General features: G+C 37.6%; 1 protein-coding gene and 1 pseudogene across 5 annotated transcripts in view; both read right to left on the reverse strand.

The window, feature by feature from the left end:
* ADK (adenosine kinase) overlaps nucleotides 1–24,027 on the reverse strand; it is a 508,591-nt gene that overhangs the window by 480,200 nt on the left and 4,364 nt on the right. The gene's annotated exons all lie outside the window — the stretch shown is intronic.
* On the reverse strand, nucleotides 15,927–16,441 carry LOC130853021 (nuclear transport factor 2-like; annotated as a pseudogene).

Here is a 24,027-nt window from a genome sequence, read left to right on the forward strand (position 1 = left end):
TAAAAATACATCTCCTCATTTCATATGAATGAAAATACTGATAAAATAAGATTTTAAAGCAATCTATACCATACCCAGAAAAAAGAAATTTCTCAAGACTTGTCCCCTAAAATAAGTAGTACCAGAGAGTAAAGTTCAGGAGCCTGGGAATAATGAGAGGGGAATTCTAATCCTAAACCCACCAAAAAAGTATGTCCTTTGACCATCAGTTTCCTTATCTGAAACACAAGGTAGTTTGTTACAGGTGACATCTCAGGCCCCTTTCAGTTTTTATTCAACAGTGGAAGGAAAAAACTGTCCACTTGTGACTCACAAACTGGGTTGCTTTTTTTAAGAGTTGACCAATTTTAATGAAAATAAAACGCATGCAATTTTACTTAGCTTTCATTACGGACAAAGTTACTCAAAGAAACACTGCTAAATGTATTACACCAAAAGATATTATAAGAGGTTCACTATTTTTATTTGCTTTTAATTATTATCTGTAGATTCTTACATCAGACTTTAACATGTCATATTCAAACAGAATATAGTCTTTAAATGGAACCTGACAATTTACTTCCCAGGAGAAGTTGAAGAATATAATAACATTTGATTGATTGAACTTTATTTAGTAAGAATTCTTAGCAAAACTCCCTCCCAAGAACACCTACACAATGCTTCTTTATTTTCAGTGAACCACAAATCTCTAAAAGTCAAAGAAAACTTCCAATCTAAAAGTACAGGACAGGGACTCCCCTGGTGGTCCAGCAGTTAGGACTTCGCCTTCCAATGCAGGGGGTGTGGGTTTGATCCATGGTCAGGGAGGTGAAATCCCACATGCCTCGTGGCCAAAAAACAATACATAAAATAGAGGCAATATTGTAACAAATTCAATAAAGACTTTAAAAATGGTCCACATCAAAAAAATCTTTAAAAAAATAAAAGTATAGGACAACAATGCTTCCCAATTTTTTATGCTGCCAAGAATATATTTTTAAGCTATACAATTGAATATATCACTATCATTTCATAAAAGGGCATTTTAACAAACATGTAAAAAGAACATCACAGAATAAATAGCACTACCCAAAGTATTGTTGGTATTCTTGTAAAGTATATTTTCTATATAAAAGATTTTTCTTATTTTTATTTTAACATAAATCCGGTACTTCACAAACAAGTTTTGAGGAATCAATCACTTGGAAATTCCCTGGCAGTCCAGTGGTTAGGACTCCACACTTTCACTGCTGAGGTCTCAGCTTCAGTCTCTAGTCCCACAAGCTGCCATGCAGCCAAGAGGAAAAAAAAAAAGAATCTATCATTCATTAACTCAACAAATGTTTGAGATGTACTCTATTACTCAACACATTTGAGATTCAGCAACAACCAAGAACATGTACTGCCCTTATAGAACTTATATTACAGTGAGGGGATACAGATGAATAATCAAATAAATAAGAACATTAAATGATCTTAAGTGCTATGCAGAGAATTAAAACCAGCAGATCAACATAAAGAAAGGCACCTTTAAAAAAAAAAAAGGAAAAAAAAAAAAAGAAAGGCACCTTTAGAGTGGGTAGTCAGGGAAGCCCTGCAGTAGGAGAAAACTGAATAACAAGGAAGAGCAGGGTGGGGGAAGGGATTCCAGACAGACAGCACAAAATAACTGGAAGGCCAGTGTGAAAAGGGAAGGGAGAGACGAAAGGCTGTGGTCAGAGCAAGAAGCAAAACGTCTTAGCTTTGATGAGCCTGAGCTTAGATTTTGTTAAAAGCAAGACAGGAAGCCACTGTAATTAAGTTTTAAACAGAGGAATGACATGATCTGATTTTGTTTTAAAAGATCAACCTGGTTATAGTGTAGAGAATGGATCAAAGGAGCATGAAAGCAGAAAAGCTAAATTAAAAGCCTATTACAATAATAAAGATGACAAATAATTGTGATTTGAACCATGAATATAGTGGTAGACATAAAAGTAAACAGACATTTTAGAGGTACTGTGTTGGCCAAAGGTTCGTTCAGTTTTTTCAGTAAGATGTCTCTAGTAGTGCTTAGTTGTCTTTAACTTCATTCGAAATAATTTTGTTAGATTGTATTGTGACAGCTGTCTTATCAGTGTGCATTTAAAAAAAATTTTTTCAAAATTGGTAAATTTTTGTGTAGCCATTTTAATAATGAAAATGGAAGAAAAAAGCAACATTTTGGTATATTATGCTTTATTATTTCAAGAAAGGTAAAAATGCAACTGAAAGTCAAAAAAAGATTTGTGCAGTATATGGAGAAGGTGCTGTGACTGATCGAACATGTCAAAAGTGGTTTGCAAAGTTTCGTGCTGGAGGTTTCTCACTGGAGGATGCTCCACGGTTCAGCAGACCAATTGAAGTTGATAGCAATCAAATCAAGACATTAATTGAGAACAATCAGACTTCTCTGGTGGCGCACTGGTTAAGAATCCACCAGCCAATGCAGGGGACATGGGTTAGATCCCTAGTCCGGGAAGATCCCACATGCCACAGAGCAACTAAGCCCGTGTGCCACAACTACTGAGCCCGCGCAGAGCAATGAAGACCCAGTGCAGCCAAAAATCAATCAATCAATAAATTTATTTTTAAAAAAATTGAGAACAATCAATGTTGTACCACACAGGAGATCGCTGACATACTCAAAATATCCAAATCAAGCGTTGAAAATCATTTGCACCAGCTTGGTTATGTTCATCGCTTTGACATCTGAGTTCCACATAAGTTAAGCAAAAAAAAAACCCTTCCTGACCATATTTCCACATTCGATTCTCCACTTAAACATTAACAGAAACAATCTGTTTTTAAAACAAATTGTGATGGGCAATGGAAAGTGGATACTGTACTACAATGTATAATGGAAGAGATCATGGGGCAAGCAAAATGAACCACCACCAAGCATACCAAAGGCTGGTCTTCATCCGAAGAAGGTGATATTGTGTATGTGGTGGGATCAGAAGGGAGTCCTCTATTATGAGCTCCTTCTGGAAAAACAAACAATTAATTCCAACAAATACTGCTCCCAATTAGACCAAATGAGAGCAGCACTCAGTGAAAAGTGTCCAGAATTAGCCAACAGAAAACGCCTAATCTTCCATCAGGATAATGCAAGACCACATGTTTCTTTGATGACCAGGCAAAAACTATTACAGCTTGGTTGGGAAGTTCTCATTCAACCACTGTATTCACCAGACATTGCACCTTTGGATTTCCATTTATTTCAGGCTTTACAAAATTATCTTAATGGAAAAAATCTCAACTCCCTGGAAGACTGTAAAAGGCACCTGGAACAGCTCTTCACTCAAAAGGATAAAAAGTTTTGGAAAGATGGAATTATGAAGTTGCCTGGAAAATGGCAGAAGGTAGTGGAAAAAGACGGTGAATACATTGTTCAATAAAGTTCTTGGTGAAAATAAAAAATATGTCTTTTATTTTTTACTTAAAAACCAAAGCAACTTTTTTGGCCAACCCAACAGAATGACAGGACCTACTAAATATGGAGGACTAAGGAAAACAAAGGAATGAAGAGTAACTCCTAGATTTTAGACTAAATTGGGTAAATTTGAACTAAATTGAGTAATGGTACTGCTGCTACTGAGATAAATGGAAAAGTCAAGAAAGAAGCTCAAAGGACAAGTTCTAGGGTAGATCAGGGATAGAGATAAAGACTTGGGAAACAGATTTTTCCTTCTAGTCTTTCTTACTCTGTAGTACCTACTGTTTTCTATTAATAGACTAAAATGTCAAGAATTGTACATGCAGTTTCATTTGAACAGCACCCTAAGAGGGGAACCACCATTCTACCTTAGCAGTCACCTGCTAGCAGCCACTAAATATGTATATAAGTAAAATAACAGGTAAAACTTCATGAGCGCTTAATTCCTGCCAGACACCATGCTATATACGTTCCAAGTACTATCTCATTTGAATTTACAACAACGCTACCAAGAGATTTTATTTTCACCATTTTACATTTGAAGAAACTGAAGCTCAGAGAGGTTAAATAATTTGCTGAAAGTCACAAGTTACAGAACAGAAACCCAAACTCTGGTAGTCTGACTCCAGAACTGGGGCTAATTACCACTAAACCGTGTTACCAGAGTAAACCCAAGATAGACTGACGTAAGTCTGAGACTTTTATAAATATCCAAATTTCAGAACATCACACTATGACTTCAACCCATAAGGTGTAGTAGTCTGGTAACAGCTTTTTTATTAGCTGAAGCATCATATGAAATACTTTCAGAAACTGCTTCTTTTACTTCCATATGTGCTTATTCATAGATTAAAATCTGAGCAGCTAATGAATCTGCCATTTTTGTCTTTAATTTAGGCAAGACTCCTAATTGCTACCAAGAATTATTTATTAGACCTCTTCATTTTTAAAAATTTCAACCACAATTTCATTTCTGTCAAAAATCACAAGGCTGATTTTTGACAAAGACGTAAATCTTTTTAACCACTCTGCAAGAATTTAGGGGCACACAATGAATAGCAAGTGGTTAAATTTACTATAAAACTAAGTAAACTTCCCATCCCAGCCATTCACCTTGTGCAAACTGAATTTAGGCTTTAGTAAAATTACAAATTATTTCTTATCAAGATCTTTCAAGACGCAGAAATTGAAACCACAGATGTCCACAAAAGGTTCCACTGTTAAAAAAAAAAAAAAAAAATTTTTTTTTTACCTATATAGTCCTTGGGCCTATCCTCTAACTCCTAGTGCCTATCATTTTCTATGTAAGAGTAAAAATAAATGTGATCTCAAACTAAATATGCACTTTTATCCAAAAAGAGTCCTAAGAAATAATAATTTCTACTCGGTTTGTGGGAAGACATTCTGGAACCTTTTTGAAGCATTGAAAGTGTTGAAGTATGTGGGCCGAGCGATGGGATTCATAATGTCCTGCTTGAGCAGTGGAGGAGCTGAGGGTGTGGGGCGTGGAGACTAATATCACCCTGTTTGGTCCTGAAGGATGGCTGGTTAGCCAAAGACGGGTAAGATTCCTCAGAGGAGGAACAACCTAAGACAGGCACAGCCGCAGAGGGGCCAACAGGGGTGGTGCATAGAACCTTCCTTATATCACCGTGTTTGGCCCTAGAGGATGACTGGTTAGCCAGAGACGGGTAAGATTCCTCAAGGGAGGAACAACCTAAGACAGGCACAGTCGCAGAGGGGCCAACACGGGTGGGGCACAGACCCCTAATATCTGAGAGAGGTCTCCTGCCCCCAGGGCTGTTTTGCTCTCCACCCCCAGCTCAAATCCACACCTGCTCAACTCGGACCCAGGAAGTAAACAAAGATAATTGCCTCAATCATGTGAGGCCTTTGACTGTTTATGAGTGTAACCTGAGAATGTTAGCCCACGAACTCAATAAAAGCAGCCTGGGATGAGTCAGTGGGGCTCTTGATCCGAGAGGTCTTGAGCCCCCCGGTCCCACTTTTCTCTTCAGTCTGTGTCTGTGTCTTCTTCAAGCTTGCGGCACCCGTCACTCACCTCGAGTCGCCGAGCTGGTCTCGGCATCGGTTGTTTTAGAAATGATGGAAATGATTTCTAAAAAGTTTTCTTTTATTCAATGTTTTTGGGCTTTTATTTTTTATTTCTCTTTAAGAGGGTATCCTAATAAAAGGAACTAGCAATTTCATAGTCTCCACTGATGAGGACTGACCTAGGTTTGAAGGCCCTATCTTCAACCCTACTCCATGGACAGAGAGCCATCTTTTCTCACAGTCTGTGGGACAGGACACAGACTAGCAATGGTTCTCATCTGCATAGAGACTGACCTGAAATTGGATTTCAGGGCGCAGAGAGAAATAGTGAAATATTTAGAGTGAAACCTCTCCTTGTGGAAATAGGGTAGACTGCTTTTCTGCAATTACTAGGTATTTAAAATGGAAAGACTTGGAAGTTTATACAGTGGTGAAGGTTGTAGTGATAGTAGCCTCACTGTTACTGGGAAACCTGGGCGGGGAGAGAAGTGCAAAAGCCCATCAAAACTGTTGTATTGGGGAAAATGTAATCTTTGAAGTTCTTTCCTTATGCAGCACAATAGTCATGTAGAATGAAAACTAAAGATATAAATATAGTATATATACCATAGCATTCCTTGGAGTGCTTTCAGTGGAGATTACTTCACTCGGTGGTTACTTGATGTGATTATGTATTCTCAAGTGAAAGGGGGAGGATCATTAGCTTTTGGGGTGGGTTGTCATGCAGATTTCCTAATGATTCATTACACAACTGAGAGAATCAGGCATAAAAAAAGGATAAGAACAAATTTTTTATTGCCTCAATAGTTATAAAAGTTCATCAAGAAGTGCAATGTGATGGGACTACCAATATCAGGGTTTGATATATGTTTACATACACAAAGTATGTACATAGGTATGTATGTATGCATGTATAATATTTCTAAAAATTACTTTGGCATAACTAAGCATCTATAACTTATACCACTTTGCCAGGAGTTGCGACAAGACCTTTATCTTCACATGTCAATTTATACGCTTTAAATATACACATAAGTTCTCCCACTCCCATTTCATTCGGGGGTGCGTTTTAATATTTATTTTTAAATACTGGCATTTAAACCCACAGAATTTCATTCTAAGGTCTCAGCATTTTTCACATTCTCCTCCTTAATTACTCTGAAGGAAATCTTGTCCATCTTCATGTCTTCTTCAGTGGGAAAAAAATAGCCTGGGGTGGAGGAGCATTTAAGATGAATGTGGTTGATCTGAAAAACAGGACATTTGTCTGCAGACAGAGGCAAAGGAGAATGACTCTGCAGCATAACTGGTCAAACAACCAGCCCAACCCATTCCCCAAAAGCCAGGGGTTAAACTCAAACACTGCTTCAAGATCTGGGATTCTAAATAGCCAAGGGTATGGCAAGATAAATGCTTTTGCTTTTATCTTAAGAGATTGCTATTATATTCCAAATATGGGCAGATACTCTGACATGGACATTTCTTCAGATTCCTATAGCTCAATCACAGGGAACAGTCCTCTTCTGGAAAGCACTCCATCAACTAAAGATACGCTTTATCACAAAACCTACATTTTACAAGAATGAATGCTCTTTCTTTTTTTGAGGTATGATTGACATATAACATTATATTAGCTTCAGATGTACAACGTACTGATTCAGTATTTGTATATATTGCAAATGATCACAAGTCTAGTTAACATCCATAACCATACATACTTACAAAGATTTTTTCTTCTGATAACAACTTGTAGGTTTTTAACAAAAACGTTTAATGGTTTTGTTTTCTTTACTGAGGGGTGAACTGGGAGTTGGTGGGAGCAGATTTCTCACTTTTTCAGATTTCAACAAAAAACATAACAGCTTCAGACTGCCTGTATGTGAAGGGAAGAAGTAATTAAATCCAAATGTAATCTTCAGGCATTGTAAGAAGGCAGTTCTTATTGCATGCCAAATAGACTTTCTAGGTAGTGTTAGGTAGCAAACTTAAGACTCCACAGAACTTTTTAGACCTTAAATTTCTACAGAAAACTAAAACTCACAGTATTCCATGGAAAAATAATATACATATTTAAATTAAACTCTGCACTTTAAAACCAAAAGTTGACACATTTTCCAATGTCAGGTGTGTGCGGGGGGGGGGGGGGCAGAATTATTGAAATTAATCATCTTTCAAAGGGCAATAAGAGAATTAAAGCTTGGATAGATAAATTCAGTCACAGTTTTTAAAATTATTTTACTATAATTGTGGCAGATTTAAAATTGCCACAATTTCTTGGAAACAAGAGTTTAAATCTGGACTAACCTATGGCTCCTTTGATTAATAGGGTATAGTAGTGATGCTATGCCAGATTCCAGGCTAGCCTTAAAGGACTGCCAGCTTCTGCCTTGGTCTCTTGGAACCCTGAGCTGCCATCTAAGACGTTCAACTACCAAGCTGAAGAAACCACATGGAGAGGCCCTGAAACTACACAGAGATAGAGAAGAATTCAGCTAAGCCAAGATTTCCAGCCACCTCCACCAAAGCACCAGGCAAATGAGTAAAGACAAGTTGTACCCCTCAGACCAGACCTATTATCAGCTAAATACCGCCTAGTGATCCTGGTCAACACTACATGGAGCAGAAGAATCAATCAGCTACTCCTGACCCACAAAACCATGAACTCTAGTAAAATGGCTGTTCTTTTAAGCCACTAAATTTTAGGACAGAAAACCAAACGCATTGTGAAAAATACATTTTGCATTGCAACTAATACTCTATAAATATACATAACGGAAATGTTTCACAAAGCAAAATTTACCCTTACCATACTCAGTGTACTGATATTCTCCATTTTCCTTTTATAAAATACCACTTTTTCTATACCCAAATTGATTCATGAGCTCGTTTGAAAAGCATTTTAATCTATACTACTCACTTCACAGGTGCATACACAAATCTAGACAGAAATCTTAACAAGACCCAGGTGTTCTGATTCCTAATACAAAGCTCTTTTTCCTTGTACCATGCTAACAGCCCATGGGTATTAACAGTTCATAACAAGAAGTTTCTCACAAAGTCACATACACACCTCAGAGCTGAGTGAAAAGCTGAAAAGCAGAGATGTCTGATGTTGGAAGTTATGTAGAAATCAGAAATAGCTAAAAGGAACTGAGCCTTTTCCTTTTTTATCACTTCCTTTTACTTACCCCCCTTTTTCACAGATCTGTATTTTCCTACCCCTACTTCCTTCTTCCTATGGTTATAAAATTGAGATTTTTACAATATTAGTTGAACTTATTAATGAAATGTTACAGTCATACTCAAAAGTAGGCTAACTAAACATTTCATTTTTTTTAAACTTTTTATTTTTTACAATTAACTGCATATACTTAGAGTGTACAATTTGGTATCCCAATCTCCCACTTCATTGCCCCCCCAACCTTTCCCACTTTTTCCACTTGGTGTCCATATGTTTGTTCTCTACATCTGGGTCTCTATTTCTGCCTTGCAAACCGGTTGATTTGTACCATTTTTCTATAGTCCACATATATGTGTTAATATACAATATTTATTTTTCTCTTTCTGACTCACTTCACTCTGTATGACAGTCTCTAGGTCCATCCATGTCTCTACAAATGTCCCAGTTTCATTGCTTTTTACAGTTGAGTAATATTCCATTGTATGTATGTACCATATCTTCTTTATCCATTCATCTGTTGATGGACATTTAGGTTGCTTCCATGTCCTGGCTGTTGTAAATAGTGCTGCAATGAACATTGGAGTGCATGTGTCTGTTTGAATTATGGTATTCTCTGGGTATATGCCCAATAGTGGGATTGCTGGGTCATATGGTAGTTCTATTTTTAGTTTTGCAAGGAACCTCCATACTGTTCTCCATAGTGGCTGTATCAATTTATATTCCCACAGCAGTGCAAAAGCGTTCCCTTTTCTCCACAGCCTCTCCAGCATTTACTCTTTGTAGATTTTCTGATGATGCCCATTCTAACCGATGTAAGGTGATACCTCATTGTAGTTTTGATTTGCATTTCTCTAAAAATTAGTGATGTTGAGCAGCTTTTCATGTGCCTCTTGGCTATCCGTATGTCTTCTTTGGAGAAATGCCTATTTAGGTCTTCTGCCCATTTTTTGATTGGGTTGTTTGTTTTTTTGATATTGAGCTGGATAAACTGTTTATATATTTTGGAGATTAATCCTTTGTCTGTTGATTCGTTTGCAAATATTTTTTCCCATTCTGAGGGTTGTCTATTCATCTTGCTTATAGTTTCCTTTGCTGTGCAGAAGCTTTGAAGTTTCATTAGGTCCCACTTATTTATTTTTGTTTTTATTTCCATTATTCTAGGGGGTGGATCAAAAAAGATCTTGCTGTTATTTACGTCAAAGAGTGTTCTTCCTATGTTTTCCTCTAGGAGTTGTATAGTGTCTGGCCTTACATTTAGGTCCTTTATCCATTTGGAGTTTATTTTTGTGTATGGTGTGAGGAAGTGTTCTAATTTTGTTCTTTTACATGTAGCTGTCCAGTTTTCCCAGAACCACTTATTGAAGAGGCTGCTTTTTCTCCACTGTATATCCTTGCCTCCTTTGTCAAAGATTAGTTGACCATAGTTTATCTCTGGGCTTTCTATCCTGTTCCATTGATCTATATTTCTGTTCTTTTTGCCAGTACCATACTGTCTTGATTACTGTGGCCTTGTGAGTATAGCCTGAAGTCAGGAAGCCTGATTCCCCCAACTCCGTCTTTCCTTCTCAAGATTGCTTTGGCTATCCGGGGTCTTTTGTGTTTCCATACAAATCGTAAAATTTCTTGTTCTAGTTCTGTGAAAAATGTCATTGGTAATTTGATCGGGATTGCATTGAATCTGTAAATTGCTTTCGGTAATGTAGTCATTTTCACAATGTTGATTCTTCCAATCCAAGAACATGGTATGTCCCTCCATCTGTTTGTGTCTTCTTTGATTTCTTTCATCAGTGTCTTATAGTTTTCTGAGTACAAGTCTTTTACCTCCTCGGTTAGGTTTATTCCTAGGTATTTTATTCTTTTTGTTGCAATGGTGAATGGCATTGTTTCCTTGATTTCTCTTTCTGATCTTTCATTGTTGGTGTATAGAAATGCAAGTGATTTCTGTGTGTGAATTTTGTATCCTGCAACTTTACCAAATTCATTGATTAGCTCAAGTAGTTTTCTGGTGGCACCTTTAGGATTTTCTATGTATAATATCATGTCATCTGCAAACAGTGACAATTTTACTTCTTCTTTTCCAATTTGGATTCCTTTTCTTTCTTTTTCTTCTCTGACTGCTGTGGCAAGGACTTCCAAAACTATGTTGAATAGTAGTGGCGAGAGTGGACATCCTTGTCTTGTTCCTGATCTTAGAGGGAATGCTTCCAGTTTTTCACCATTAAGAATGATGTTTTCTGTGGGTTTGTCATATATGGCCTTTATTATGTTGAGGTAGGTTCCCTCTATGCCCACCTTCTGGAGAGTTTTTATCATAAATGGGTGTTGAATTTTGTCAAAAGCTTTTTCTGCATCTATTGAGATGATCATGTGGTTTTTATCCTTCAGTTTGTTAATATGGTGTATCACATTGATTGATTTGCATATATTGAAGAATCCTTGCATTCTAGGGATAAACCCCACTTGACCCTGGTGTATGATCCTTTTAATGTGTTGTTGGATTCTGTTGGCTAGTATTTTGTTGAGGATTTTTGCATCTATTTTCATCAGTGATATTGGTCTGTAGTTTTCTTTTTTTGTAGTATCTTTGTCTGGTTTTGGTATTAGGGTGATGGTGGCTTCATAAAATGAGTTTGGGTGTGTTCCTTCCTCTGCAATGTTTTGGAAGAGTTTGAGAAGGATGGGTGTTAGCTCTTCTCTAAATGTTTGATAAAATTCACCTGTGAAGCCATCTGGTCCAGGACTTTTATTTGTTGGGAGATTTGTAATTGTAATCAGAGTTTGAATTTCATTACTTGTGATTGGTCTGTTCATATTTTCTATTTCTTCCTGATTCAGTCTTGGAAGGTTATACCTTTCTAAGAATCTGTCCATTTCATCCAGGTTGTCCATTTTATTGGCATATAGTTGCTTGTAGTAATCTCTTGTGGAGCTTTTTATTTCTGTGGTGTCTATTGTAAGTTCTCCTGTTTCATTTCTAATTTTAATGATTTGAGTCCTCTCCCTCTTTTTCTTGATGAGTCTTGCTAGAGGTTTATCAATTTTATTTATCTTCTCAAAGAACCAGCTTTCAGTTTATTGATTTTTGCTACTGTTTTCTTTGTCTCTATTTCATTTATTTCTGCTCTGATCTTTATGAGTTCTCTCCATCCAGTAATTTTGGGTTTTGTTTGCTCTTCTTTCTCTAGTTTCTTTGGGTGTAAGGTTAGATTGTTTATTTGGGAATTTCCTTGTTTCTTGAGATAGGATTGTATTGCTATAAACTTCCCTATTAGAACTGCCTCTGCTGCATCCCAGAAGTTTTGGATAGTTGTGTTTTCATTGTCATTTGTCTCTAGGTATTTTTTGATTTCCCCTTTGATTTCTTCAGTGATCTGTTGGTTATTTAGCAGCGTATTGTTTAGCCTCCATGTGTTTGTGTTTTTTACAGTTTTTTTCCTGTAATTGATTTCTAATCTCATAGCATTGTGGTCAGAAAAGATGCTTGATACGATTTCAATTTTCTTGAATTTACCAAGGCTTGATTTCTGACCCAAAATGTGATCTATCCTGCAGAATGTCCCATGTGCACTTGAGAAGAATGTGTAATCTGCTGTTTTTGGATGTAATGTCCTATAGATATCTATTTAAATCCAGCCGATTTATTGTGTCATTTAAAGCTTGTGTTTCCTTATTAATTTCCTGTCTGGATGATCTGTCCATTGGTGTAAGTGGGGTGTTAAAGTCCCCCACTATGATTGTGTTCCTGTCGATTTCCTCTTTCATAGTTGTTAGCATTTGCCTTATGTATTGAGGTGCTCCTATATTGGGTGCATATATATTTATAATTGTTATCTCCTCTTCTTGGATTGATTCCTTGATCTTTATGTAATATTCTTTCTTGTCTCTTGTAACATTTTTTATTTTAAAGTCTATTTTATCTGATATGAGTATTGCTACTCCAGCTTTCTTTTGATTTCCATTTGCATGGAATATCTTTTTCCATCCCCTCACTTTCCATCTGTATGTGTCCCTAGGTCTGAAGTGGGTCTCTTGTAGACAGCATATATATGGGTCTTGTTTCTGTATCCATTCAGCCAGTCTGTGTCTTTTGGTTGGTGCATTTAGTCCACTTACATTTAAGGTAATTATCGATATGTATGTTCCTATTACCATATTCTTAATTGTTTTGTTTTTGTTTCTGAAGGTCCTTTTCTTCTCTTAAGTTTCCCACTTAGAGAAGTTCCTTTAGCATTTGTTCTAAGGCTGGTTTGGTGGTGCTGAATTCTCTTAGCTGTTGCTTGTCTGGAAAGCTTTTGATTTCTCTGTTGAATCTGAATGAGATCCTTGCTGGGTAGAGTATTCTTGGTTGTAGTTTCTTCCCTGTCATCACTTTAAATATATTGTGCCACTCCCTTCTGGCTTGTAGAGTTTCTGCTGAGAAATCAGCTGTTACCCTTATGGGAGTTCCCTTGTATGTTGTCATTTTTTCCTTTTTGCTTTTAACAACTTTTCTCTGTCTTTAATTTTTGTCAATTTGACTACTATATGTCTTGGCATGTTTCTCCTTTGGTTTATCCTGCCTGGGACTCTCTGCACTTCCTGGACTTGGGTAGCTAATTCCTTTCCTATGTTAGGGAAGTTTTCAACTATAATCTCTTCCAGTATTTTCTCAGGTCCTTCCTCTCTCTCTTCTCCTTCTGGGATCCCTATAATGCAAATGTTGGTGCATTTAATGTTGTCCCAGAAGTCTCTTAGGCTGTCTTCAGTTCTTTTCATTCTTTTTTCTTTATTCTATTCCACCTCAGTGATTATCACCATTCTGTCTTCCAAGTCACTTATTCGCCCTTCTGCCTCAGTTAATCTGCTATTGGTTCCTTCTAGTGTATTTTTCATTTCAGTTATTGTGTTGCATATCTCTGTTTGTTTGTTCTTTAATTCTTCTAGTTCTCTGGTAAACTTTTCTTGCAACTTTTCGATCTTTGCATCCAATCTTTTTTCAAAGTCCTGGATCAATTTCACCATCATTATTCTGAATTCTTTTTCCGGAAGAGTGCCTATCTCCTCCTCATTTAGTTGTTTTTCTGGTGTTTTATCTTGTCCCTTCATCTGGTACAAAATCTTCTGCCTTTTCATTTTCTCTTTCTGTGGCTGTGGTTTTCAGTTCCACAAGATGAAATACTGCTGATACTGCTTGATTCTGCTGTCTGCCCTCTTGTGGAGGAAGCTGTCTGCCCTCTTGTGGAGGAAGCTGTCTAGGAGGCTCGTGGGTACTTCCTGATGGGAGGGACTGATGGTGGGTTGGGCTGGGTGGGTGAAGCTCAGTAAAACTTTAATCCGATTTGGTGATTGGAGCTCAGTGACACTTTAATCTGCATGTCTGCCAATGGGTGGGGCTGTGTTCCCACCCTGTGGTCATTTGGCCTGAGGCGACCCAGCACTGGAGCTTACAGGCTCTTTGGTGGAGCTAATGGTGGACTCTGGAAGGGCTCACGCCAATGAGCACTTCTCAGAACCCCTGCTGCCAGTGCCCCTGTCTCCTCAGTGAGCCACAGCTGCCCCCCACCTCTGCAGGCAACCCTCCAACACCAGCAGGTAGGTCTGGTCCCGTCTCCTATGGGGTCACTGCTCCTTCCCCCTGGGTCCTGGTGAGCACACTTTTTTGTGTGCCCTCCAAGAGTGGAGTCTCCGTTTTCCCCAGTCCTATGGAGGTCCTGCAATCAAATCCCGCTGGCTTTCAAAGTCTGATTCTCTGGGGATTCCTTCTCCCGTTGCTGGACCCCCAGGTTAGGAAGCCTTACGTGGGGCTCAGAACCCTCAGGACTTCTGCGGTATAACTGTTCTCCAGCTTGTGAGTCACCCACCCAGCATTTATGGGATTTGATTTTAACGTGATTGCGCCCCTCCTACCATCTCATTGCAGCTTCTCCTTTGTCTCTGGGTGTGGGGTGGTTTTTTTTGTTGAAGGCCAGTGTCTTTCTGTCGATGGTTGTTCAGCAGTTAGTTGTAATTCCAGTGCTCTTGCAAGAGGGAGTGAGTGCACGTCCTCCTACTCTGCCATCTTGATTCTACCCTCAACATTTCATCATTTCTTTAAAAACATTGCTTTTTTTTGGTATGAGGTCCAAGACTAATTGTGGCTGCAGGTCATTTTTTATGAAAAAAAAAATTCTCATCACTGACATCTCAGATCTGGTAGAACATTTTTATAGAGTGTGAAATTATTAATAATATTAAAAGATTAATACCTTTTTAGATTACTAATAATTGTTTTATATATACTATGAGTATTTTTTGAAGCAAAGGGCTTGGTTTTTTTTTAATCACACAAATCACTGTTGATTCCTGTTCTATTGTTTATACAATATCTGAATATTTGAGCTAATTAATAAAAATAAGACAGATTCAGGTTGAATCCTATCTCTGCCACTTATTGTATAATCTTGAGCATATTAAACTCTGTGAACAGTAATGGTTATCCCATATTATTATAATAATTAATAATGCTAAATCATAAGATTCAAATTATCAATATCAGAGAAAAGTGCAAAATCTCCAAAGTAAATAAAAACTTGGCAAAAATTGTTCTCTTAACTGGAACACTGTAACTTTTTTTTTAAGAACTTTGAGATATAACAGACATAAAATAAACTATATATATTTAAAGTGTACAATTTGATATTTTTTTTCTTATCAGTAATGTATATATGGCAATCCCAATCTCCCACTTCACCCTCCCCACCCCCACCCCACTTTCCCCCTTTGGTATCCATGTTTGTTCTCTACTTCTGTGTCTCTGTTTCTGTCTTGCAAACTGGTTGATCTGTACCATTTTTCTAGATTCCACATATATGCATAATATACAATATTTGTTTTTCTCTTTCTGATTTACTTCACTCTGTATGACAGTCTCTAGGTCCATGCACATCTCTACAAATGTCCCAATTTCATTCCTTTTTATGGTTGAGTAATATTCCATTGTATACATGTACCACATCTTTTGTTGTTGTTGTTAAGAAAATTTTCGTGGTTTTATTGTATCATGAGGCATTGAAACATCTGAACAAATCAATATCTGGGCAGTGAGGCAGCTGCTTTCTCCTTCACTTTTTTGGGTTACTAGAGCAACTTGTCAGTAGTTTTAAAAAAAAAAAAAAAAGACAGCATTTTGCATTACGTAAGTCTTTCCAAGGCATGCCCTGGTACAACACACACTTCTCCTGTCAGATGCAACTATTCTAGCGTCCAAACATCATGCACAATACCTCAGTAGCAGTAGCCCAATGTGCCCACTCCCACTGCGGCCCTGCTCACAAATGTATGATATTTGGAGCATCTGAAGGAGTGTAAATAGTATCGGGAAGAGGAGGGAGAAGGAAACAGCATGAGTGCCTGGCTGGGAGGAGGTCAGCCAAAGTTGTGCCGGGCAAGTCTGAACATGTCATTGGTGCAAATCCAAGCATTGTTGATGTTCTTTAATAGGAACATCTAGTGAAACCCCATGATGGGGCCTTCATCAGCCTTGAGCTGGCCCACAACCATGCTGATGATGCAGCTATCTGGCCATGGGCTGATGGTCCTGAGCCTTGATGCTATGCTGGATTTTTTGGAACAGAAGGCTGGACAATTTCTTCACAAGGGCAGCTTTCCCCTGGAATTGCTGTCCTTCCCACAATAAGGCATGAAGCATCAATATAAATTGCACCTAGTTGGGTTCTGTCATTATCAAATAACTGGTAGTAATGTTGAATGAAGCTGGATCCAATCTGCTCCCAAATTGACTTGTCTTCCATTCTGGAGCATCACCCGGCCTCGTTGAGACTGGAGGGGCTGGCACCATGGCGGCAACGGCAGCGGCAATCCAGCAGCACGGTCTTACCACATCTTTATCCATTCATCTGTTGATGGATATTTAGGTTGCTCCCATGACCTGGCTATTGTAAATAGTGCTGCAATGAACACTGGGGTGCATGCGTCTTTTTGAATTATGGTGTTCTCTGGGTATATGCCCAGTAGTGGGATTGTTTATGGTGTTCTCTGGGTATATGCCCAGTAGTGGGATTGCTGGGTCATATGGTAGCTCTATTTTTAGTTTTTCAAGGAACCTCCATACTGTTCTCCAAAGTGGTTGTATCAACTTACATTCCCACCAACAGTGCAAGAGGGTTCCCTTTTCTCCACAGCCTCTCCAGCATTTACTCTTTGTAGATTTTCTGAGTGATGCCTATTCTAACCGGTATGACGTGATACCTCATTGTAGTTTTGATTTGCATTTCTCTACTAATCAGTGATGCTGAGCAGCTTTTCATGTGTATAGAAAGATGGCTTTTGGCCATCTGTATGTCTTCTTTGGAGAAATGCCTATTTAGGCCTTCTGCCCATTTTTTTATTGGGTTGTTTGTTTTCTTGATATTGAGCTGCATGAACTGTTTATATATTTTGGAGATTAATCCTTTGTCTGTTGATTTGTTTGCAAATATTTTCTCCCATTCTGAGGGTAGTCTTTTCATCTTGTTTATAGTTTCCTTTGCTATGCAAAAGCTTTTAAGTTTTATTAGGTCCCACTTATTTTTGTTTTTATTTCCATTACTCTAGGAAATAGGTCAAAAATGATCTTGCTGTTATTTATGTCAAACAGTGTTCTTCCTATGCTTTCCTCTAGGAGTTTTACAGTGTCTGGCCCTACATTTAGGTCTTTAATCCACTTTGAGTTTATTTTTGTGTATGGTGTTAGGGAGCGGGAACATTTTAACTCTTAAACATAAGCAAAACTGGTTTGCCCAAGGGTTTTAATGGAAAACACAAACTGCTCAATACTGAAGTTCAGTGAGTTAGTCCATTGCAAAGCATAAAATTAAGTATATCTCACAAAGGAATATTTATTCTTGGCGGGGTGGGGTTGGGGGGGACCTACATGTGTCAACAACAGAACTTCAAAGACAAAAATCTAAGCAAGATTACTAAACGCTAAACATATTACCACAGCATTTCTTTAAGTAATGTGCTTATCTAGCACATACAGAATTCACTTTGACAAGTTTTCAATTTGTGTCTTCATACTGTAATACAAACAACAAGAAATGTGAATCAGACATCCTGAGTGTGAAACGAGAGCTCAGTACTTAGGGACGCTTAACTTCTCTTCTATTTCCTCAGCTGAAGGCAGTTACCTGGTGGCCTTGTGAGGATCAGTAAGGAAAAGTAAGTGAAAGTGCTTGACATTCTTTAAATATGTTAATTTGTTTTATTTATTTATCTGTTTATTTATTTATTTAGCTGTGCTGGGTCTTCATGTAGACTCTTAGTTGCGGCATGGGGGATCCAGTTCCCTGACCAAAGATCAAAGCCAGGGCCCCCTGCACTGGGAGCGTGGAGTCTTAACCACTGGACCACCAGGGAAGTCCTAAGTATGTTATTTTTACCTATAAAAAAAAACCTGATACTTCATTTCTTGTTCTAGAAAGTAGGACAATGGGAAGTTATAAGACTTGGGATCAAATTTCACCTCAGATACTTAATAGCTGTGTTACCTGACTAGTATTTAACCTCACTGGGCTTGAATTTTCTAAACACAACACTGTAAATATCAGACTCTGATTTTAAGTACCTCCTCAGGCACCAACAGTCTAAAGAGTCTAAAACATGTTCAAAGAATTTTCAAAAAATCACATGAAATTGTAAATTACCATTTCAAAGACACATCTGGCTAATACTGAGATTTGCTATTGTTTTCACACTTCAACTCCATGATTTGCTGAAAACTTCAGCTCTAGGAGATCCTACCCTACCTCAGGATTTGCACACCTAGCCATCTCCTCCCACTCCTGCTCCTACTCCTGCTCTCATCAGCATTCCCAAGCAGTCTTTGGAAATACCATAGAAATACCATATTTCTAAAATACCATAGTTTCTAAAATGTAGTTTATTCAAGCTTCATATAGAAGTGAGGTCGAAGGTCTTGTGTGTCTGTGTGTCTGTTGTGTGTGTGTGCGTGTGTGTGTTTTCCATTAGTGGAAAAATGTGCTCCTTTTTCCTTATTTGTGCTGAATCTAGGGAAGGAATGCTACACAAATAGGGGAAGGGGATGCTAAAGAAGGGATTCTTGTCTAATGCAGGAGGCTGGGCAAGGATAATTTAAGACTGCTCGCAGTTCTAAGGATCTGTGAGTGAAGTCTAGAAATTCATGTATTTCTTGAAAGAGCACCTTTCCAGTATTCAAACTGAGGGATGAATACACCCAAAGAAGTCAAACCTACCATGTACAGAAGAACCTAACTCCCCCAATTTCAACGACAACAACAAATCTTTTCAAGTTATTTTTTACTAAAATACTATTTTTAATACTAAACATTTAGTGCTACTTAATTTAACAATGTGCCTATGTGTTATTATATTTCAAATCTAAATGATCCATTTCTATACATTTGGAAAGGCAAGTGCTAAGTAAACCAAACAAGACGAAGTAGAATTGTCAGCATACTTTAATGTGATCAACGTGCTGTCCCATGCTAAAATGTAATACGATCAGTTCATCTTGAGTATGTGAGAACAGAGACATAACCAAGGGTGTAAGTCTGCATCATTTCTACAGCTTAACAGCTTTAATCTTCCAAAACTAAGAACTAAAAGTGATAACCAAGGTCTCAGATCTGCATAGGAAAAACAATTTCTGAAAAACTCTATTTTAGAAGGAAACCAAGACTTCCTCAGTCATGCCTGAGGAAGAAAATGTTCAGGTCTCTAATGTGGTTAACTTCAAAGACAACACATTTGAACTGTTTATTTTTAAAAAAGATAATTTTCTTGTTTTTCAGTTTGTTTACTCAAAACTTAACATGGCTTTCCAGACTTCAGCTCAAGGGCTCAAAGAGTAAAACTATTTATTTTGCTACATCAAGCTTAAAGGAATTTGAGAACCCTAAGACATCTGAATTTGATTCTTTTGCTATATTTTGTTTTCCAGTGACCCCTCTTGGATGAATCAATAGAGACAAATTTCTTAAGAAGAGCATTTTGCAGTCTTACCTATTGGTTACATAGTACATTGTTACACAGCATGCTATGAAATTAAGAACAATATTGCTGACCTTCAGTGCTTTTGGAGTTCTAATTACAATGTAAATAATCCCACTAATTAAGGACTTGCTAACCCAAAGGGGAAAGATTGATCATACTGAAAGGTCACTGAGTTCTTCTTTGTAAATTTACTTTCAGAAAATTTATTTCTCCAACAAATAAGCAATTCTACCATATTTTTTTTTTTTTTTAAGAAAGAAAGCACTGACCACAGGGCCTTAATAAAGTTTTACTATTTCTATAGGAAGAAGATATTTATTCTGAGGGAATTTTCCCCAAGGACAAATGCAAGAAATTATTATTATAGTCAAAGCTCACTATAGTCACCAGAAAGAACAGAAATGCAATTTGGGAGTGCATCTCTCAGCCTCTGTCCTCCAGTATTGGATTTATTTCACACACAAGCTCACTCCATGTAGTAAGAAAAAAAGAAAGGTCCAAGAACCATGAAATGTTTTCAGGTAAGGGTTTTATCAACTCTTATGGATAAGAATTTTCAGCTAATACATGAATCCATTTTGCACCACTGGGTACTACAAACATAACCTTAACACATCTTTAAAGAGTTTAAGAATTAATTCATTTAACAAAAATTTAGAGCCTATGTTGCAATGAAGTAATTAGTTATAAGGTATCAAGTTATTCAACTAGTTCCTGACTTCAAGTAGCAGTAGAGGAGATAAAACATGCACATGCTGTGCACTGCAAGAGTGAAAAGTATAAGGTACAAACAACCAGAGAAGGAGCCATTTCCAGGCTCCATGATTAGGAAATTTTCAAAGGGAAGATAGATTTTGGCTGGACCTTGATGAATGAGGTTTTTGGGAGCGGGGGCGGGGGGGTGGGCGGGGAGGATGCTGTTTTCATAAATATTTTCTACATGTGCTATAATGAATTTTTCTCTTGCTGAGAGAATGACACCACCTCCTGCTCCCTGCAAGGTCCTGGTGGAATTATTGATTAGCATCCTCCTCAACATTCGTGCACTCCTCCACATATACAAACACCACTGATGTGAGCCCAAGTGCGCACACACACAAAAAGGAGTGAAAGTATATCCAAGGCTGGCCAAAATTCCCACCTCTGATACACTAATTGGTTCAATGGTGGGTATGTAACCCAGGCAGGACCAATCAGAATATTTTCAAAACTGATACATAGATATGGAAAGTTTCTGCCTCTGTGCTCATGAGATTTTTGGCTTAGGGATGAGAAATGCCATCATTCTTGTTACATTAAGATGGCCTGTGTGAGAAATAAATTCAATACCAGAGGACAACAGAGGCAAGAGATGTACTCCTAGAGTGAGTCATACTTGGCTAGACTTCCTGCTCTTTTAGTCAACTGAGTTTCTTAGAGACTTAGGAATGGTTCTACCAGGGATATACCAAAGTCCAGCATCAGCCTCTAGAAGGCAAAAAGCCAAGTAACCACTTCAGTATTATTTCTGATAACCCCTAATTTTGTGAGTGATCAGTGATGATGATGACATAGGCTACCTTCATACCTATAATCCTGTATTTTCAGGTAACATAGCAAAATAGGGCTTACTAGTAACTAAACGTGGTTTGCTGACAAAATTATGAGATCCTGTTAATACAGTAACCAAACTGTGTCTTGAGAAGGTAAGAGTTTCTTACATAATTGCTGTACATATTTTCCTTATTCTATTCTACAGAAGATACTGAAATCAGCATGTGTGCAATGAAAGCCAAAATGCAAATGGAAACTCAGATGTTCTTATGTTGAAAGCTAATTATTGTTTTCCAGATGAATACATTTTTTAAAAAATCATAGGGCATAAGTACAAACAAGTACAAACAAAATCATCAGAAATAAAACATATAAGTGAGGACAACAACTTTAAATTTGTTTTGGAAAATTTTCAAAAAGTATCATCTCCAAGCAGTATGTGAAACTTCAGTTCATGAGACCACTTCAGTGAGATAAATCTTCCAAACACTGAAGTCCAAAAACTGAAGAGAAGTCTTTACCTTAGTTGGTTAGTATTTGAGAGGAAGAAAAGCCTAATAACTCAATGACATAACCAGTACCAGTATTATGGTAGAACTAGCCAAACAAGATCTTTGAAATAAGCATCTATTTAGTATCATCAATATGTAGAACGGGGACTGCAGGAAAATTTTAAGTGATTCTGATGAGAAATTGTTGTTCCTGAACAATAGCAAACTTTTAAAAACTGACTATTTAAATTTTTAGAAAGGCCCTCAATCATTTTATTGAATCCTTGGGGCAAGATATGTTTTGGGGCCAGAATTTTATGGGATTTAGAAATTTGTGAATTTTAGGAAAGTAACACACTGTATGTGCTATATATTTCACATACAGTGAAACCTGCCCAGGAAGGTTTAATGCAGCGTGCCACTAACAAACAGGTATTTCTACAGCAAAACATACACATTTGCATCAAACAAACAAATACTACAGGGAGCCTCATACCCGTTCAAGTTTTGCTGCCAAATTGATTTATCTCAAAATTTTTTTTTTTTAATTTTCAGTTTTCAGAGTTTTGGGGATTTCAGAAATATAGATGAAAATATTACAACATATAATAAAACCATAATACTTGTTTTACAAAGTTTCAGATTTACTTAGTATCCAAGAGGTCCATTCTGTAATGATGATATTTAGCCACTCAGCACTTGGCCAAAATATGTATTCAGTGCACATCAAGTTCCTCTAGCTTAAAATCAAGAGTCCTAATATATATGTTCAGTGTAGAAAAATTGCAAAATACAAAAAAAAGAAAAAAGGAAAATAACCCATAATCTGAATTTAACTTGGTACAGCTATTAGGGAGAACAGTATGGAGGTTCCTCAAAAAGCTAAAAACAGAGTTACCATATGATCCAGCAATCCCATTCCTGGCATATATCCAGAGAAACTATAATTCGAAAAGATACATGCACCCCTATGTTCATAGCAGCACTATTTACAAGAGCCAAGACATGGAAACAATCAAAATGTCCATCGAGAGATGAATGGATAAAGATGATGTAATATATAGATATACACACATACACACAGTGGAATATTACTCAGCCATAAAAAAAGAATGAAATAATGCCATTTTCAGCTACATGGATGGACCTAGAGATTATCATACTAAGTGAAGTAAGACAGAAAGAGAAAGACAAATACTGTATATTACTTATATGCACCTGGAATACACTTTCAACCTCTTGGTTTTTTTCCCACTTAACTCTGAACATTTTGCATACAGGCAGGATTTTAATCCATGGAAGGGAAGTGGAGCCATATTATAGGTCAAAAGTAGCATATTGGCCTCATGTTTTATTTAGTGTTGTTCAGTCTAGGCCTGTACCTAAAACCAGAAACAGTTTTCAATGCCTATCTTTTTACCAAAAGCCCTTCCCACTTTACCTGGGCTCCAAGCATTTTGTGTTTACCCTAGATACCCAGGACCATCCACGCAGGCTTTCCTCTGACTCTACCTTTTTACCACCCTCACTATGCCCTAATATACAATACCTAGGAAAGGACCTTATTAAGGCATTCATACAAAGTACCTCAGGAGACTTCATTTTTCATTTTCTTTCATAGCCAAAAGCTTTAATCTTAAAGGATTAAATTCGTACATGCAATATCACCCAAAAAGAGCCAAACTCAATTTTAGGCTGCACTGTTAAAAAACATAAGGTCTAGGACTTTCCTGGTGGTGCAGTGGTTAAGCATCTGCCCACCAACGCAGGGGACGTGGGTTTGATCCCTGGTCCAGGAAGATTCCACATGCCATGGAGCAACTAAGCCCGTGTGCCACAATTACTGAGCATGCGCTCTAGTGAGCCCACATGCCACAACTACTGAAGCTTGGGCACCTAGAGCTCGTGCTCAAGAGAAGCCACTGCACTGAGAAGCCCCTGCTCACTGCAACTAGATAAAGCCCGCACACAGAAACGAAGACCCAGTGCGGCCAATAAATAAATAAATTTTTTTTTTTAAAAAGAAAGAGAGGACAAGAGAAATTACATATTAAAACACACACACACACACACAAGGTCTAGAAAAGTAAAGATTATCAGTCCCACTCTACGCTGTGCTGATAATTCATCCAACAAACATTAACTGAATAGCTCCTAAAGACCAGGCACTGAGCAATACACTATGGACACACAATCCATCATCCTTTCTCTTTTCTAGTACGCATACTTTTTCCTCATTTAAACCTCACACAGACCACTCCGGGAACAGTATGCTCAATTTATAAAAATCTTCTGGAGAACTGTCTGAAATAGGAAAAAAAATGTGTTTTAAAATCAGA

Source organism: Hippopotamus amphibius, chromosome 5, assembly GCF_030028045.1.
Source record: "Hippopotamus amphibius kiboko isolate mHipAmp2 chromosome 5, mHipAmp2.hap2, whole genome shotgun sequence".
Classification (NCBI taxonomy): domain Eukaryota; kingdom Metazoa; phylum Chordata; class Mammalia; order Artiodactyla; family Hippopotamidae; genus Hippopotamus; species Hippopotamus amphibius.